Raw genomic sequence first — 18,739 nt, 5'->3', positions numbered from 1 at the left:
TCCCGAATCCCATCGAAGGTCAAAGCAACCGCCCAAATTGGTATAGTTGTTCGAATTTCGTACCTTCTCCAATTTCTCGCGTAAATGACCATCGTATTTAGCAAAGGAAAAGTTACCTGACAGCACTCGCTTTATAGCAGCGAAATATCCATGTTGCAAGACGCGCGTACATCTTTTTGCATGTCCAGTGCCGCTTTTGTGCGCGGGTTTTGCTGGTAATAAAGCCAGACAGATAAGTTGCTTCGTGTTCTTATCTCGTATGCAAAATACGGGTCAGGCCGTCTACCCTGGAGCACAGCCGTCTGTTTCACACTGGCTATATTATCAACGTCGAGTGATACAGTTTGACGCATATGTTCGAATAGGATGAAGTGCAACGATAAATTGTCCACTTGCCTGAAATGATATGCCGACGATCACAGGTACACGCACCGTGAATATACTCGTGCAAGGGTTGAGGTTCCGGTGACTGCGAATATGTATAGTGCACAGTAAACTCTTTGTGCGTCATGCTGCCGTTTTCCTTACACGTTACTTTGCACAATTTCGGTTGCACTAGTCATTTTCATCGTACAGAGCATTACGTGTGGTTTTTCAATTCCCGTACGTGATGTTTATTTTTTTCTTTGTTCCAATTCTGCACGATCCGCTTATTTATATAGTTTTAGAAACTGTACGAGTATCTTTCTTTTGACTATCTTCGAGGTATGAGAACACTGAAGCTTTCTACATTTATTCATGTGGTTACCTCACGTAGCCACCTTGTTATTGTATATATACATGAACAAGTGCTCCGTTATTTTTTTTTTTTTTTTTTTTTTTTTTACGTGACGAAGCGTGGTCCACCACGAGAAAGCTTGTACCAAATAAATGCAGAAAGCTTCAGTGTTATTACATTTTGAGTGCATTTGCCATTCCGAACCTGATTCTCATTTTGCGCCATTCTCTCTCTATATCATCCTTAAATCGGATCAATTTTTATTTTATTGTTTTTTGTTGTTCTTTTAACTGTTCCCACGACAATGTTACCGCTGACTGTTCTGACACGTAAGCAATATTCGTGCAAGTAACCCCAAAAACTGCGGGGAAGAAATGGCTCGAGTCGTGTCGCACTTTGACTTTCTCATGCGTTACTCGAATTTCAATGATTCCTATGTGTTTGGCGGTCCCGAGGGTGCATGTTTTCAGCAGAGGATGCTCGCATCCGCTATTTGTGTACTTCTATTACTCATATTTATTTCCTACATATTTTGTAGGCAACATGTCCGGAACTCCAGATTGCCCTGGTATCATCTATACACTCTAAAAACAGAACTTCAAATCATGACAAGCTCAGAGCCAACCGTCATTCACAATGATATCGTTCGCTTACCTGATTTGTCCAAAATGGGAGGCATACGCCTTTTTGTGGTAATTTAAATTAACGTTATTTGCCACAAACAGGCGTACGCCCCGCTCTCTCCTCAAATCAGAATAACTACTGTGTTAAAACAGAACTGCGCCACAGAACACCGCTCGGGCCGAACTGTTATTCGGAATGATATTCTTCTCTCAGCTGATTTGTTGAAAATGGGATGGACCCGTCTATTTTGGATAAGTCGCATTGGCATAATGAGTCCCACATACACTCTTAAAACGGGGGGCGGGGGTAATGTCGAAATGGCACGCTACATGGCCCGCTCCTGGTCAACCATCGTCACGAATGGCATCGTTCTCTCCCCAGAAGGGCATACGCCTTTTAGTGACACTTATGTGGTTCTCTTAACTGTCACAAAGAGGCGTACGCTTCCCGTTTCCGACAAATCAGGGGAGAGATCGATGTCGTTTGGGTTGATGGTTGGTTAAGAGCGTGTTATGCGGTGATGTTCTGTTTCTAGAGTGTACGCGGATGTATGTAATTTTCAACAAATCAGGAGAGTACACCATTTAGGTATGTGTGATCTGGCGCAATGGTTGGCGCAGAGCGCTGCTCTGCGCATATGTTCAGCTTTTAGAGTGTAGTAATCGCTCATACCTTCTGGTATTCACAAAGTGCATGTCGGTGGAGTCGATTAAAGGGTTTTGTGACCCCTCGACCAACGTTATGGCGGATAAATATCAGTCGTTTATCGGTACATCGATGTGAAATCGCATTCCGAATTTTACAGCAGAAGGGGTAATACACGTGTACACTCTTAAAACAGGTGGTGGTGGTGGTGATGGGGCTTGCCGTTGTCGGCCTCACATAGGTGGGCAACGTCACGACTGACGCCCTGGGGGAATGTGCGTCCTGGGCCGACTTCTAAGGGAACTGTGCCGACATATGTCTGAAAGCGTCTGAGGACTTAAAACAGGACTTCACCACATAACACGCCCCTAACCAACCACCATTCCGAATAATATTATACTCTCTCGTGATTTGTTAAAACCGGGAGTGTCACAAAAAGGTGTACGCCCGCGCTTTCCACAAGTCGAGAGTGATAACAGTATCATTCAGAGTGTATATAGAAAAGTGGCACCGGGAATACCGAACTCAACTGCCTGTGACATAACGGCCGGCATCACCGCCAGTTAGGCGGCCGCGTGGGAGGTCGCATGTGACATCTCTGACATCCGAGCTTGACACCGCTGTGCATTCGAGGGTCTGAATCCCTCCATCTACGACACGTAGAAGAAAACTTTGTTCTCTCTCACAATATTCTGACGTGCAGCAAAATGCGCGCATGATGTAATGAACCACACTTATCAAAGGTGTCAGAGCCCCTTTCAGTCGCCTGTTTGCGTATGTGCGCAAAGTGTAGAAGTGACCATGGTGCAGTTGCTGCGCAGGTAGCTGTGCGAAGATACTTTTCCTATCAATATCAATCAACCTCGAAAATATCACATCACGCATCTCACAGCCCTGACTAAAGATTACGGCTCGCCCTTTTGCCCCTTTGGGAGGATTTGATCATATAATGCAGATCTCGACCGAAATGTTATATTACATTAGAATATTAGAGAGAAATTGATCAACCCACAATGTGAATTGTTTTACGTCCACGCTATTGACACCCCACTCCCAACCACCCCTAAGAACCTTCCTAAGGCAAATGACTTTTGAAAGTCCTCTGACCTCATGTCGAATCTTCTTTTGTGTCCCTTGGCTATCCTATAAATTTTAGTACTGATTGTGACGCAAGTAAGAGTATTTGAGTTGCGCACGAGAGAAAAATGTGCTACGAGTAAGTTCGTATTGTCTGAATGTGAGTGTGGCTGGCAACAATGTAAGAGAGAATGCGTTGAGGCTAGGAGCCCACGTATTACACCACGTCTGAGGGCTTCACGGTACTCCCATTGAAAACATGGAAGTTAGTTTACCGCAATGGCGCTCGCTACGTGGCCCAGAATGGCGGCGATGTCGTTGGATGACAATAAACATAATATGTGATAACATCTCCAAGGGTAATAGAATAGCGTTTTATAGTACACATTCTGAAGAATTCGATTCGAGCAATAATTGGAGCATATGTGAAGGTTCCTATGTGCACATAATAAAAGAAGTGTGATGACGATTTGCGTCGTCTGCTATGATCATCTGCTGTCGCAGGACGTTCCGGCCGACGGCTAGCATTTAAATCGCTTCAAATTAGCATCCTGTCTCAAATTTCAATAGATTTAAATTTTACTCGGAGACACAGCGGTGACGAATTACACGTGAGTGGTGCACGCAACGCTTTAAGCCACACTGGGGAGAAGCTGCAGCACGCAATAGCTAAGGTGGAGGGAGGTGCATTATAATAATTTGTCGTAGGGCCACATATAAAGAGCGCGAATGTGGTAGGCAAGAGAACTAAGTGTCGCCCAGCTTTTTCTTGGGAGCTTTCAGGCCTGGTGCAATACATGGAGGCTTATAGGTTGCAGGTGAGTCAGTGTCCCTGTGTTTCCTATGCGTGGCTTGGTGCGTTGATCAGGGTGTAGCTAGCATGGTTATGTGCAGCATTTCTCAGTGGGATGTACATAATGTAAATATTGTATCATTCATTATGCAACTCTTATACGTAGCACCATAAACCCCAATAAAAGCTTTGAGGAGAAAAAAACTAGCTAGCATGGTGCAACGGGTAGCATCTCTGACTGGAAAGCAGAGTGTATTAGTCCAAACCTCACTGCCCGAGCTTTCTCATCAACTACCGTTCTTTTATATAAAACCTATAATAATATTTTATAAGGTGCATATTATAAGAAAGTTCTAGAGGACCATGGCCCGTTTGCATAAAACGAATACGAGTCTCAGGCTCAGTTTCATTCTATTCCTAATCTAATCTAATCAATTTCCATAGCCTTGGCAGTGCATTGAGCACGCTCTCGCTGCTCGTGCGGGAAGCGCTGCCAAAGCTCGTACTCAACATTTTTTGAAATGTTGCTCAGTAAATTTTTTGCACACGGGCCCATGTGTTGGTATTGTGCTATTGTAAAGCGGAAACTTAGTGCGTACAGTCCACTTCCACTGTGTTTTCCCGATATTCCCGAAGAACTCCTGTGTCAGTTGAGCCCTACAGTATATTTGCGCATAATGGTAGAGAAAGGACATTTATCATGGGGCCAAAAATGACGGTAGGTAATGTACAATCAGAGGGGGGGGGGGGGTCGAGGTACAATCAGAACTTGACCACATGACACGCTCGAGGCCAACCAACATTCAGAATGATATCGCTCTGTCGGACGCGGAACGTACGCCACTTTTGTAACACTCTGCATACATGTAAAGGGTTATAGAAAATGCGTGCGCCTCCCGTTTTCAACAACCAAAAGACAGATGATATCATTCCGTGTTGTATTAGTTCAGATTGGCTATGCAAAAGACTAAACGGGGAATGTTTAGGACCAGGCTTCCTCACAATCAATGATTACCTCGTGTATGTGTTTCACAACTGTTGGTTTACTCTTCACGTACGTATAATAGGTATAGTATATTACACGCGAGCCAAACCGAAACTGCTGTACCGTAGTTGCCTCTCCACTCTTATAGCGGGACTGCATCATATAACACGCTTAAGATGACAGCGTTATATCACTCCTGATTTTTGGAAGGCACGGAGCGTACGGAGCGTTTTTGTGACAATTAGCGTAATCGCATCAGTGTCATAAAAAGACGTACGCCACCAGTTTTTAGAAAAATCAGGGGAGATAGCGATGCCATTCGGTATGATGGTTGGCTATCCGGTCTCGTCAGCACCACCAACACCACCGTCTGTTTTTAGAGTGTAGCGTGTTGCAGTATAACAGTTCCTATAGTGTGTGAAGGTGAATCTCTTTTCTATCTAATTAATGCTTCTATCCATGCTGCAGGGTTTACGCAATACGTCTACCGTTATCACATTGGCAACGTGTCCCCGCTAAGTCAGTTGTTAAGGGGAAATCGGTTATCGAACACTAATGCAACTTCAAAGAAACGAATATCGGAAGTTGTACTGCACAGAAAATTATTTTTTCACAATTGATCTTCTTTAGCACCATAACATGGCAATTCTTAGGAATTGATTTTACATTAATAGACAAAGGCTTGCGCAACAATTGCTGGTTAAAATAAAGCCCGAATAGTTATTCATTTTCTCCTTATAATTTTCATAACGATTTTTTTTTTACAATGTGGCGAAAACCGTGCAGCAACGACAAGTGCACGCGCGGAAATCGTTACCCAGTAACGGATCAGTACCGATGTGGTAATTAATGAAATGTTATGGCCACAGGTTGAACGAACCCTTCTTTTTGTCCTCCATAGTTTGATAGAATTGTCCGGGAAGTCATCATGCTTTTTGTTTTCATGTCCTTTTCGATGACCGGCAACTACCGTGCACCCATAGTGTGTTGGTTATGTCTCTGTTTGGGAAGAAAACACGGCTTTTTGAATTTTTATTCCTGGCGGCGATATAAGCCCAACATTTGCTGCTTTCATATGACTATTGATGCGGTTCATTTCTCAGTGGTTAAATAGCGAGAACAGGTGAACAGCAAGGACAAATGCGTAACGAACGATGGAAATACAAAATACCATAGTTATAAATAACGCATGTAAGTCGAATAGGATCATCAAGCAGCCAACAACAGTTGTTATCCTCTGCACCATTTGTCAGAAGCCACCCCGTGAACCCCTCTTATCAATTTTGCTGTGGCAAATCATTCTGAGCGTCAATCAAATCAAAACATTCTGAGGTGCATGGAAATCCTCGTTTACCTTGACCTGTCCTTCAAAATCCAATTTTGTGAAAACCCTGATATCTAAAAGAGCTTGATTTAACGTTGTATGTTTCAACCTGTCGTCCGTTAAAGTAACTATGCTTAATTTCCCGAAGCTGTCGAAATTTATCTCCAATTTTCGGCACATGTTAATGTCTGCATCCTGAAACGTAAGCTAGGGTACAAACCTTTGCGGTGATGGTCCGAATGTCGTAAACAGTGATACCGTGAGTTACACTAGTCTTTTGCTGCAGGTGTTATATAACTGCGCTTTAAAATGGCGGAAGACCAGCTTACTATGTGCTCCCTACGCACTAAGAAGAGAACTTCACCATATAGCACGCTCTTAACCATCCATCGTCCTGAATCGTACAGTTCTCTCTCCCGAGTTCTTCAAAATTGAGGTGTACGCCTTATGGGGACACTTTGCGTTTATGCGACGGACACAGAAACGCGTAGGTCGCTTTCTCTCCTCAGATCGGGAGTGATAACAATATGTTTCCATCCAGTGGTTGGTCTTGTGAAGTTCTCTCTTTAGAATGCACTCCAAAAACAGAACTTCACCGCATACCACGCTGTGCGCCCACCATTGTTACGAATGATAGGATTATCGCTTCTGATTCGAAGAGAGATGGGGACGTACGCCTTTTTGTGCAATTATCATATATCTAAATTGACACAAAACGGCGTGCGCCCTCACTCTCTCTTCGAATCAGCAGCGATAACCGTATCATTCGTGGCAATTGTTGGCGCACAGCGTACTAGGCGGTGAAGTTCTGTACATAGCATAGCGAACACAAAATATGCCATAAATCAGTGAATTCATCGAGCAGAACTCCACTGTGAGTTCTGCTCTCCATGAGTATGAATGAAACTGAAAAAAATGAAGGAATGACAAATCCACCAAACTCCATCAGTATTATTTTTAGATGAGTATACTCTTTACTAAAATCACTGCTGAACCAAACTTTTATGGGCTGTTCTACAAGCATTCCACTACGGTGTGCACGCGGGAGTAGTTGGTGACGATTCATACTGAGTGAACAAGCACAACATCTTGCAGCTGTCCTTGTCATTATCTCGTCTATGTTCTTCTTGCTACTTGTTCACTCGGTATGGTTTTACAAGCCGCCTTAGTAATGAGGGTATAAAAGTCCCATTTCACTTTTTTTTTCGTACTGTTTCTACCTATACCTGTAACGATGCGTATCTGCAGTTCATTTTGCATGCAACGAAAGTTAGATGCACCGCCGCGACTGCTCACAGACCATAGCGATAGAGCTACACATTCGCGAGTTGAACCACGGGCTGGTCGTGGAATCTTTCTGACTTGGTTTCCTGGCTGTCTATTTATACGCCCTTTCTCAGGAGGAACGACACGACAGGAACAAGTGCAAACCTGGAAGCCCCATCGCTCGTGTTTCCACTGCGGCTTTGAAGTAAAGAGCATTAAGCTTTTAAAAAATATATCAATGGACAGGTCTCGACATCATGCAGATGTAAATTAAAGGAAGAATGAAAGGAAAGGAAAGTGAAAAATTTATACTCGCAGAATGAAAGATGCTCTTGCACGATCTCCCATGATGATTGGACAAATCGTTTGAGAAGGCCAATCACAGGCCGCTCCACACTGCAGCCCTTCTTGAGAAGGAAAAGAGTGAAAGCGTAAATTGCGGTTTCGTTTTCGCAAAAAATCACGAACGCCGCAACGGATGAAACCCGTTCCTTTTGGATTGCTGTCAAGGTAACGGCATCTTTTACGCCCCTAGCGAACCATCACCTCGGATGACACCGCTCTCTCCCCTTGTTTGTTAAAGACGGGAGCCGTACGCCTTTTGGTGACACTTATGTAGTTATGTTAACTGTCACAGAAAGGTGTACACCCCGCGCTTTCCAGAAATCGGGAGTAACAACGGTATTATTCTGTGCAGTGGTTGGCCTCCAGCGTGTTACGTGGTGAAGTCCTGTTTCCGGCCGGCACCGGGATTCGAACCTGGGAGGTACCCGGGTTCGAATCCCGGTGCCGGTTGTGTGCTGCCTGGGGTTTTTCCTGGGATTTCCTCAGACGCTTTCAGACGTATATCGGCACAGTTCCCTTTGAAGTCGGCCCAGGACGCACATTCCCCCTGGTCCCACAAGAAGAACAATCTCTGTTCGAAATATCGGCTGCTCTCGTCCTGAGGCAATCCCCTTCATAGTTCCTTACCGGTTCGCTGGATTTCTACCCGTCTACATTCCCCCGGGGCGTTAGTCGTGACGTTGCCCACCTCGTGAGTCCGACAACGGCGTGCCACCACCACCACCACCACCACCACCTGTTTTAAGAGTAGTATATGTATTTTACCTTACCTTTTGGCTGTTTTAAGAGTGTAGAGTAGTGGTAGCCGGCATTATGATCTTGTCTGCTCAAAAGTACTGCCCAAATTTTAGTTGAAGGTTTTTAATAGTTGTAGAGCTTTAAACGTAAAGAACATAGGTTTCTACAACGAACCCTTTCATAGGCGTGCACCCTTAAAAATGAACTTCACCGCATAGCACGCTCATAGCCAACCATTACCTCGAATGATATCGTTATCTGCCCTGATTTGTTGAAAAGGGGAGGCGTACGCCTTTTTTGTGACAATTATGAACAGCATAAGTGTCACAAAAAAGGCGTACGCCTCCCGTTTTCAACAAATCAGGGCAGATAACGATATCATTCGAGATCATGGTTGGCTAGGAGCGTGCTATGCGGTGAAGTTCATTTCTGAGCGTGTACTTTACCGCATGGTAATTTTTGTAACGGACGATATTTCCTCCTGAAGGAAGCAGCACAGGCAGTGCTTCCTTTTATTATTATTATTATTTAAATATTTCCTGCGAAGTCTACTGTGACCTAATACAAATCGCTTGAAAATTTTGTTTGAAATCAACATTTCACGAAACAAGTTAGTCCGGAATATTGTACCTGCCGACTAGTGAATCCAGTAGTTTCCATGTGGTTAACGTATAAATGGAGCGACGTGGAATGGCACCGCAATCGCCGTGTAATTGCAGCGTCAGGGCTCTCTGACACTGTCAATATCTCTGAGCTGCTTTTGCAAACCTTCCTCACTGAGCACAGATACGTCGCGCGGATCTTTAAAAAAAAATATATATATATATATTTTATTTTGTATTTATTTTTTATATTTTATTATATTTTATATATTTTTGGTGTGTATATATATATATATACATATATACACACCAGTGTACCTTTTTCCCCGTTCACCTACTGGGATGTGATAAGGGACGCAGTCAGTGGTCTTTTTGTCCTGCTGCCGCTCTTTCCAGTGTCAGCGCTTCCACGTGGAACCATAACGTAGGTTTGCAGCCAGCCTCCTTGGTAGACGTTGAACGGGCTGTGCGGAAAGTTTGCTTTTTGAAGTGCGTCTCCGCAGCCCAAGATGAAAGCGGAAGCATATATAACTCGAGTCGTGTCCGGACGAACCAGACTTTGTTTCATTGAAACGCTCCGTCTACTGTCGGCTGGAACTTAGACGTCACGCTTTCTTTTCTGTTTGCGCTTTACCCATTAGGAGGCGGCATGGGTTACGTTTGGAGTGAAGGAGGTAGATGGGAAAAGACCGCAGCGGGAGTTCGTGAAAAGAAACACAGTGTATGCGAGGAGACAACCACACTCTTAAAACAGAACTTCACCGCTCCTCGCCAACCATCATCCCGAACGGCATCTTTCTGTCTCCTGACTTGTTGAAAACGAGAGGCGTACACGTCTTTTTGCTATACTTACGCAATTATGTTAATTGGCACTGAAAGACGTGCATCCCGCGTTTTCCACAAATTAGGAGGGCTAACAGTATTATTCTGCGCAATGGTTGGCCTTCAGCGTGATATGTGTTGAAGTTATGTTTTAGTGTGTCGGCTTTGTAAAACTAAGAAATTTGAGAAGCGTACAGTCCTAAAACAGGATATCGTTGCACAACGCGCTGAAGGCCAACCATTTTATGTGATTATCAGTTCGGATTCCGAAAACATAAATGAACAAAACTAGCAGTACTTTCAATTTGTGAACTTATTAAAAGTAATGTCGAAATAAAACTATTAACTATAGGGATATTTGTCGACTTGCGAAAGGCATGTGACGCCACTCAATATTATGCAAGAAACTTGAACGCTACGGGATTAGACGTAATTGAATCGTGGCAAGATAAGGCACCAGCCGTGGAATTCGAACCCACAACCTCTGATAATCCCAATCGAATCCCGCTGTTGTGCTTTTTCTTGAACTGCCACCATTCAATTGAAGTATGCAACTGGGCGTTGTGAAGCTTGTGAACACGGTGTGTGAACACGGTACAACAGTAACTATTATGGGGCTGGAAAACACAGACAAACACAACACTAGCATCCCGCCGCTGCCTCGCTTTTTCGATGTCTGCCGTATTTCTAGTGAGGCGTGTGTTGTGTTCGTCCTTCTATGTTTAATTGTCTCATCTACTACTCGTACATTAGAGGACAAAACTCTAAACTTGTTGATTAATTATTTGCAGAATCGAAAGCAGTTTGTGCAAGTTGCCGACGCTTCCTCTTGTCTACAGATAGTGTTTTCGCACGCGTTCCGCAAAGGTCAATGCTTGGGCCATTTTTATTTCTGATTTATATAAAGGACTTGGTAACTCTACTTGATCTGTCCACACGACAACAACAAACACTGATGATGATGACTGGGGAAATTCGCCACCTGGGTTGTGGCCCACTACCCCAATGCCGACGGGAGTGCATGAGATGTAACTGACAATGATGCGCCGACCATATTATATGCCGATGACACATCAATATTTGTTCAAAGTCGTAATATTGTGAAATTGTATGAAAAGGCGAATAATGTGTATAACAAAGCTGGGTGCTTGGCTTAATTATAATAAATTGATAGTAAGCCCATCTAAGTCAGGCCACCACAGACGCCTCCAAGTACATGCACTCAGGATGTACTTCTTGGTCCTGACGTCATTAATAAACGTTCATCAGTTAAAATGTTAGGAATACTACCACACGGGGTGCCACGAGCATATTTCTTACATTTTCATTTTTCATTTTCCTTGCTATGTGTTCTGTAATGTGTGTGTGTGTGCGTGTATATGTCTCATCTCCTTCATCGCCATCCCACTCATATATTAACCGACATGCACTGAGGTAGGGTATCGCAATATCCGCAGTGAAACACCTCATCCCATCGTCATACATGTAGTCGTTTTTGTTGTTGTTGTTGTTGTTGTTACATATTTGTAAAAAGATATATTCTGGCATTTTATTTTATTTAATTATTTTCCCTATGCATATTCTTATAACAACCTACTTGTCATTCATTCAAAGCCGTGGTATAGAAAGTTTCGCCCTGACATACGACTCTACGATAAAGCCGTTGCATGTTGCACATAGGAAAGCACTACGTACTATGTTGTCGCTGCAGAATCATGAGAGCGTTACGTTTGCATTTACACTTATGAGCATTCCTAGAGTTACAGAATTATTTCACTCCAGATTATGCGCAGTTGCATATAAGCTAACACACCAACTCTGTGTTGCACCATTTATAACCTTGACTAAACGTAAACTTACAGCTCGAATACGAAATTATGGCTCATATTCACTCTGTTTACCTAAAATACGTACTTTTTTTTAATTCCGTGCTAGCGCCGCGAAGCAACTGTGGCTATGAGTGGCGTACAGATGGAGAGAGGACAGCAGGAAGGAGTGGGACACGGGGGGGGGGTTAGTATGCATCCTGGGCCGACTTCGGGGAAAACTGTGCCAACATTTGTCTGGAAAGTCTTCGGAACACCCAGGGAAAACCTCAGACAGCACAGCCGGTGGTAGGATTCGAACCCTCCACCTCCCAGTCTTCAGCACGACCTTGGCTACCACGAACGAGCGGGACGCCTTAACCCGCTCGGCCATGCCGCTGGTATACGTACTTTTCATTTCAATGCATTTCATTTCATTTTCTTATCATTTCTTCGCCGGAAAGTTATGGAATTCGATACCTGAGTCTATTCAAAAATTGTAAATAATTATTTATGTAGACACATGTCCCTGAGTTTTTGGGAAGAAAAGAAAACAAACCACAGCACAATTCAGCACACCAGCTGGCTTGCCTCATATTCCTTTCTTCGTTATTTATGTTGAGAAAACAAGTAAGAAGTTATCTGAGATCCCATAGTTGGTTAGACGGGAAAACATTTGAAATTTGTATTTCCATATCTAGCTCTTGGATTCAAGCTTGAGATATGTGGAATGTGCGTGCATGTGCTGCATGATAGTATAATGTTTGTGAACCTGCCATATATTTATTTCTAGCTATGTTGTTATGACTCGGATCAGTGACACGCCGCTGGCGTTTGATCCCTTTCGTTTTGTCATCAATTCCAAATCTTATTAACCCTGCGAAGCTGGCAGTATGTTATGTAAAGTCGGCGTGGCCCTCGTGTAGGACATGAAGCACCGTCTTTCGCAGTTCTCTGGGCACAACAACCCGGGATCCTAGCAGCACGCACCCTTCATGTAGGCTTAGATGCTGGAATCGAGCTCGGAAAGAATTCAAATATGAGTCCATTGGTAACGCTGATCCGTGTTACTGCCGTTATTGCCGTTACGCTGATCCGTTACTGCCTCTCGCACACTTTGAAGATAAGGGTCTCGTGTTGTTGCTTCCTGCATAACGACTGCTGACAGAATTCTTGAGTACTCTCTTTCCAGCATGAAAATCTCAGCTGGTTTTCCTGTTTCTCTGTCCTCACTTGGCCAAGGTACTCTACTTAAATCGTCGTTCATCGTCTCATCATCAGGACACCTCTCATTCCGTCCATTGTGCCTTGGGCTAGTGGGCCGCACCTCATGCGGCGAATTTCCCCATTCATCGTCATTAATTTATCTGTTGTTGTTGTTCCATTGCACAGAATGATTCCGTTATCACTCCTAATTTGTGGATAACGCCGGGCATACACCTTTTTGTAACACCAAACATATCTGGGAACGTGTGTCAAAAAGGCGTACGTCCGTCGTTTCCAAGACACTTGGAAAAAGAACGATGTCATTCGGGATGATAGTGGGTTAGGAGCGTGTTATCCGGTGCGGTTCTGTCATAAGACTCCAGGACATCTTTGCTGCCAGTTAAAAAGTCAAAGCATTATCGACTTACCACCTTCTACGCACCTTTGGCGCTTTGCACGTGTTCCTTACAATAACACACGTAGTCTTTGCAAAGGAAAAAGACCAGAAAGAGAAATAAAACTTTTTGTTTTTAGTTTCCCGTGTGGATTGCATGCCCCTGGGGTCGCGAGGACGGCTGCGAGGAGAAGCCTTCCCCCCTAGCGTTCAGATTTCTCCTGAGTCATCTCTTCTGTCCCCCTGTCTTTCTCTCCCGTCGGCCGAGATCGATATTTAAAAGGCTGAGGGCTGCCTGCCATTCCTCTTTCCGTTCGTGATCGGTTGCTGTTGGGATGACGGGATCAACTGTTGTAGCAGAGAGCGAACAGAACCCCCCCCCCCCCCTAAATGGCAACATCGGAGCATTTATGTTCTTTCTTCCACCTGAAAGATGACTTCAAAAACGAAAAAAAAAAACTTTGTTTAGAGCTTTACTTGTTCTTGAACTTATACACGGCAACCTTGTGGTATGATGGGGGAAGTGATATCAAATGTGAACTTGACAAACCAACGCGTGTGTCTTATGTCTATAGTAGTGGAACTTCATCTATTTTCGTTTAAGCCATTTTGGTTCTTCGATATGGCTGTTATGCAGTGTCTGGTCAGATCGTACTTAGTATGTCAGCGTGAAGCAGTTGGTGGACATTAGGACATTATCGGCATAACGAGTAGTAAGCTGATTACATCAATGGTCTGCGAACGTTTTAGATCTAGAATCATGGTAAAATTGTATATATAATGGAGAATAGATTACCCGTATTGATCAACCTGGGAGAGTACGTTTAGACTGTCTTTTTTCACTCAGTGCTGAGAATTGAGTGTTCGTACTGATAAGCCCCACCCTAAGCACTCTTTGTGTTCACTGCTGCTTTCCGCACGTTGTGCTGCGTGAGTTGATTGGTGTGGTCAAGTAATGCGCCTTGCGCCTGTTTGGCTTTGCATAAATATCTGGCATACGTCTTACGTCTAAAACCATCACACGTACATTGAAATTTTTTCCTCAAATTATGTACGCGTATGCCTAAATTTGTGTACTTCGGAACTCAATTAGTGGCTGTTTCGTATTCGGGATAACACCAAATTGATATTTCTGTCACAACTTCGCATTTATTCTCTGCTTCACTGCAAATTCGGGTGTACTAGCAGGACCAAGTCCCAAATGAGGACTAAAGAACACTGATTTCCTGTGGCAGCAAATTCCAAAACCAACAACTGATCACAGATGTCACAAAACAACAACAAATGATGGAGAAGTGATGATGACATGGGATGTTTCCCCGTGGCATCCACAAGACCCACACATGGCGATATTGGTGAAAAACGGACTTTTTCTCTTCAATAGATGACACGCGGATTGCATGGCTCAGCACAGTCATTTAGCTTAAAAGTGTAATGGCAGCGTATATTAACCCTTCAGTACCGATAGTGTGTACATACATTCTTAAAACAGAACACAGTGAAGGCCAACCATTGCACAGAATGATACCGTTGTCACTACTGATTTGTGCGTGCGCCTTTTTGTGACAATTAACATAACTGCATAAGTGTCATAAAAATGCGTACGCCTCCTGCTTCCAACAAATTAGGGCAGAGAGCGATGTCATTCGGGATGATGGTTTGCTAGGAGCCTGTTATGCGGTCAAGTTCTGTTTTAATAAGTGTACCAACAATGTGCCTCCAAAAAGGTTCATAAATTTTAAAAAGAAAAACTATATCTACTGGATGTTTGACACACCACAGTATAGCACACTCTTAAAACAGAGGTGGTGCTTTTCAAAGGGCTCGCCGTTGTCGGCGTCACAGAGGTGGGCAACGTCACGACTGACCCCTGTGGGAAAGTGCGTCCTGGGCCGACTTCTAAGGAAACTGTGCCGACATATGTCGGAAAGCGTCTGAGGAAAACCCAGGAAAAACCCCAGACAGCACAGCCGGCACCACAGAACTTCACCACATAGCACGCTGAAGGCCAGTCGTTGTACAGAATGATACCTTTATCACCCTTGATTTGTGGAAAGCGCGGGGTACACATTTTTGTGACAATTAACATAACTGCATAAGTGTCCCAAAAATTAGGGAATAAAACTAGGGCTTCCAACAAATTAGGGAAGAGAACGATGTCATTTGGGATTTATGGTTGGCTAGACTCTAAAAACAGAACTTCACCACATAGCACGCTCTTAGCCAATCACCATCCCGAATGACATCGTTCTGCCCCCTAATTGGTTAAAAACGGGAGGCGTACCCCCTTTTTTTTCTTCTTTCTTTTTTTCTTTTCTTTTCCTTTCTTTCTTTTTTTTTTTTTTTTGAACACTTATGCAGTTCCAAAAAAAGGCGTACGCCCCGCGCTCTCCACAAATCGGGAGTGATAAAGGTATCATTCTGTGCAATGGTTGGCCTTCACCGTGCTATGTGGGGAAGTTATGTTTTTAGAGTGTAGGAGCCTGTTATGCGGTCAAGTTCTCTTCTAAGAGTGTTCCACCAATGTGCCTTCAGAAATGTTCATACATTTAAAAAAAAAAACGATATCTACTGGGCGTTTGACACAGCACAGTAGCACAGCAAGAATGTAGTGCACTGAGATACATAAGAGGATTTGCAAAGAGCAGTGCAATTCAAGGTCGAATGCCTTCTTTGTGCATCACCTTTCATGGACAAAAAAGGCGCTACACTCAAAGGCATTCGGTCCATGTCGTTTGCATGTGTGAGATACATCTCCATTTTGCTGAACTGTCTTTTAACTTCTATTGAGATACCGTATGTTCAGCTCATTACGTTCCAAAGATACCCCGCTTCCTTAATGAGGCTGTTAGCGCAATACTGAAGAATGATGTGCTCAAATCCGACGCATCAGTGTTCCCTCTGGTTGGATCAGTGCTCACAACGTTGTCAAAGCTAGTGCTAGTAAAACCCGTATGCGTACATATGATCCATAGTACTCCCATCAGCTTCGTTGAAAAAACACGCACGTTTTTTCATCGTTTCTGAACAGTGACGGTAGGTTGCCAAACGCGGTTCTACCAGCACGTTAAAGCAACACGCTAAAAGTGACCGGAAAGTTTCCGAGCAACAGAATGTACTCGTGGGTGCGACGACGGACGCAGTAATAAACTGTATTATATGGAAGAAAATATTTACATGTTAACCTCACGATACTGTTCGTATGAAGATAAACCATTGTTCCGGTTTCGGTTTCCTAAATTGACACTGATTCCGAACTTATTCGTCACCCGCGAAAACGGGATGCATTGCTTCACTGAGACAAAATAGACGGGACGAGGTCGGGCCCAAAAAAATCGCGTGTGGGTCCCCTTGGCATGCGGCCCCTGAGGTAGGCCCCAGTACACTTGGTTTTTTGGCTCTCGTGGGCCCCTTTAGTGTTCTTATGTGTAAAGGGGTCTACCTCCATAGATAGCTCTCCTGCTTGATGGCAACACATAACCCTGATATTGATAAATTAAGAATACAAACTCTGATAACATTTCGCCCTACTTTGTGGTCATCAGCAGGCCTTCCCCATAGGCAACGGTTAATGTGTTTGCGCAAAGAAAATCAGGCTTCCTTACAAGGAGAATGGCGCACCTTTGCTGGCCACCATGCAGACCATTGATTCATAAAGCCTTCTCCTCAGAACTCAATGCGTATATATTCTCGCAAGTACTTATTCAGATGATCGCTCAGTTCTGCAGAATGATGAGAACGTCAGAGTAGAAGCCTGGCGTTTAGGGTTTCGTGATTACGTGATTACTTCTCTCTAATGCGGGCGCCGTTTCTCGCAAAATATGAAGCATTTCGGCATCTAATTTTAAGCGAAAAAATATATACCGAATACGTTGGTGCCATATGAACGACATGTCATACCCAGCACAACAACTAAGGACGGCGTTCCTTACCAAGCGACCAGGGGTACAAACTATGGAAAGGCGTATAATATAAAGATAGATTTTTCTGTAATGTGCCTATTTTAAACAAATATCCATACGGTATGTCTAACAGTTTTCGACACACTCCCACAACACGGAGCGCTATTTTTTGTATTAACCCGCACGCAATGGAAACAATCAATCCCAAACCTTCAAGTGGCAATTGTGGAAAAGCAACATGGGGGCAGTGTGATGGAACGATGTGGCAGCAACGTAGAACCCCTTTTCCATAGGCTTGTTCTCAGTTCGTGGGCGTCACTGTTACCTTTTGGGTTTTGCGGCAAGGTGGGTGGTGCATCGATGCTGCGTTTTAATCAGAAGGCGGAAGCGAGGGCTCTCCAGAAAGAAAGGGTTGCCGCGGAAGATGCTGACTCGGAGGGAACCAGTTTGATCCCACTCTAACAAGGGATTAGGAGCTTTGTTTTTGAATATCGAAGAGATGCGCGCTCTTTCTTTCTTTTTTCTTCCCCTCGTTCTCTTCACAGTGAGGTGTGTGCCCTCGTCTTTCTTGCTTTGCGGTTGCAGTTTTCACTCCCTCATTCGACGTATTACGAGAGAGTCGATTTTTTTCCCCAAAGACTGCTCTAGACTGAGGAAAAGGACAGCCGGAATTGGCGAGAAATTGCGATGGAAATTTCTCGTGATGCTTGTTTCAGGAACGCCTTTCCTTTAAAAAATTGTCATCTGTACGTAGCGTGATGATATTTCGGATGGTAGGAAACGGGACATAAGAGAGGGTGTAGCGGGGGTGCCAAACATTGAGCACACTGAGCCTAAAGTGCTGAAATTATTTTTTGCTTCATACAAAAAGACAGTACAATCCTGAACCGAAAGATGTCTCTGCGGCCTCCATGCGCAACAGAAAAACACGTATCGCAGATTTGACAAAGAACTCTGCTGCTAGATACAGTTGAACCTAAGAGGGAAAAAACAAATTCCTCCTGGAGAACTTTGTTGAAAACGCACGCGCGTTTTTGCGCCATTTCTGAACAACGACGGGAGGTTGCCAAAAACGAGGTTCTACAAGCGCGCTAAATTCAGCAACACAAACGTTCCTGTGCACCCATCTCTGCGCAAAAGAAAGTGCTCCCGGATGTAGTAACCGACGCAGTAATAAATTGTATGCCATGGAAGAAAAAATTTTTATGGTATGTGTATTTAAAAAATATTCGCATGTGAGGAGTAAACATTGTCGTGGCATCACTTTCCTCGCTTCGTGCTGGTTACGAAACTACTTCGCCATTCGCGAAAACGGGACTATCACCTCATTTAGCCAAAAAGAAGTCGTGACGGCGGGCCGACCCTCCAAAACGGAACTCTCCAGGCCAAAACGGGATATTTCCTAGAGAGGAATGGTGAGATCCTACAACGGGAATCTTATCCGCTGCCCCGCAGCGTTTCATTCCATGTGCAACATTTTCCGGGAGCATAGC

At 44.0% G+C, this 18,739-nt stretch overlaps 1 long non-coding RNA gene across 1 annotated transcript in view; it reads left to right on the top strand.

Annotated features, from left to right (window-relative positions):
- The window catches only part of LOC135377976 (uncharacterized), a 31,046-nt gene that overhangs the window by 579 nt on the left and 11,728 nt on the right, over positions 1 to 18,739 (top strand). The window lies entirely within an intron of this gene.

The sequence above is a fragment of the Ornithodoros turicata genome, chromosome 1, assembly GCF_037126465.1.
Source record: "Ornithodoros turicata isolate Travis chromosome 1, ASM3712646v1, whole genome shotgun sequence".
NCBI classification, from domain to species: domain Eukaryota; kingdom Metazoa; phylum Arthropoda; class Arachnida; order Ixodida; family Argasidae; genus Ornithodoros; species Ornithodoros turicata.
The sequence above is the reverse complement of the archived record's forward strand: the minus strand, read 5'-3'. Positions and strand labels throughout refer to the sequence as shown.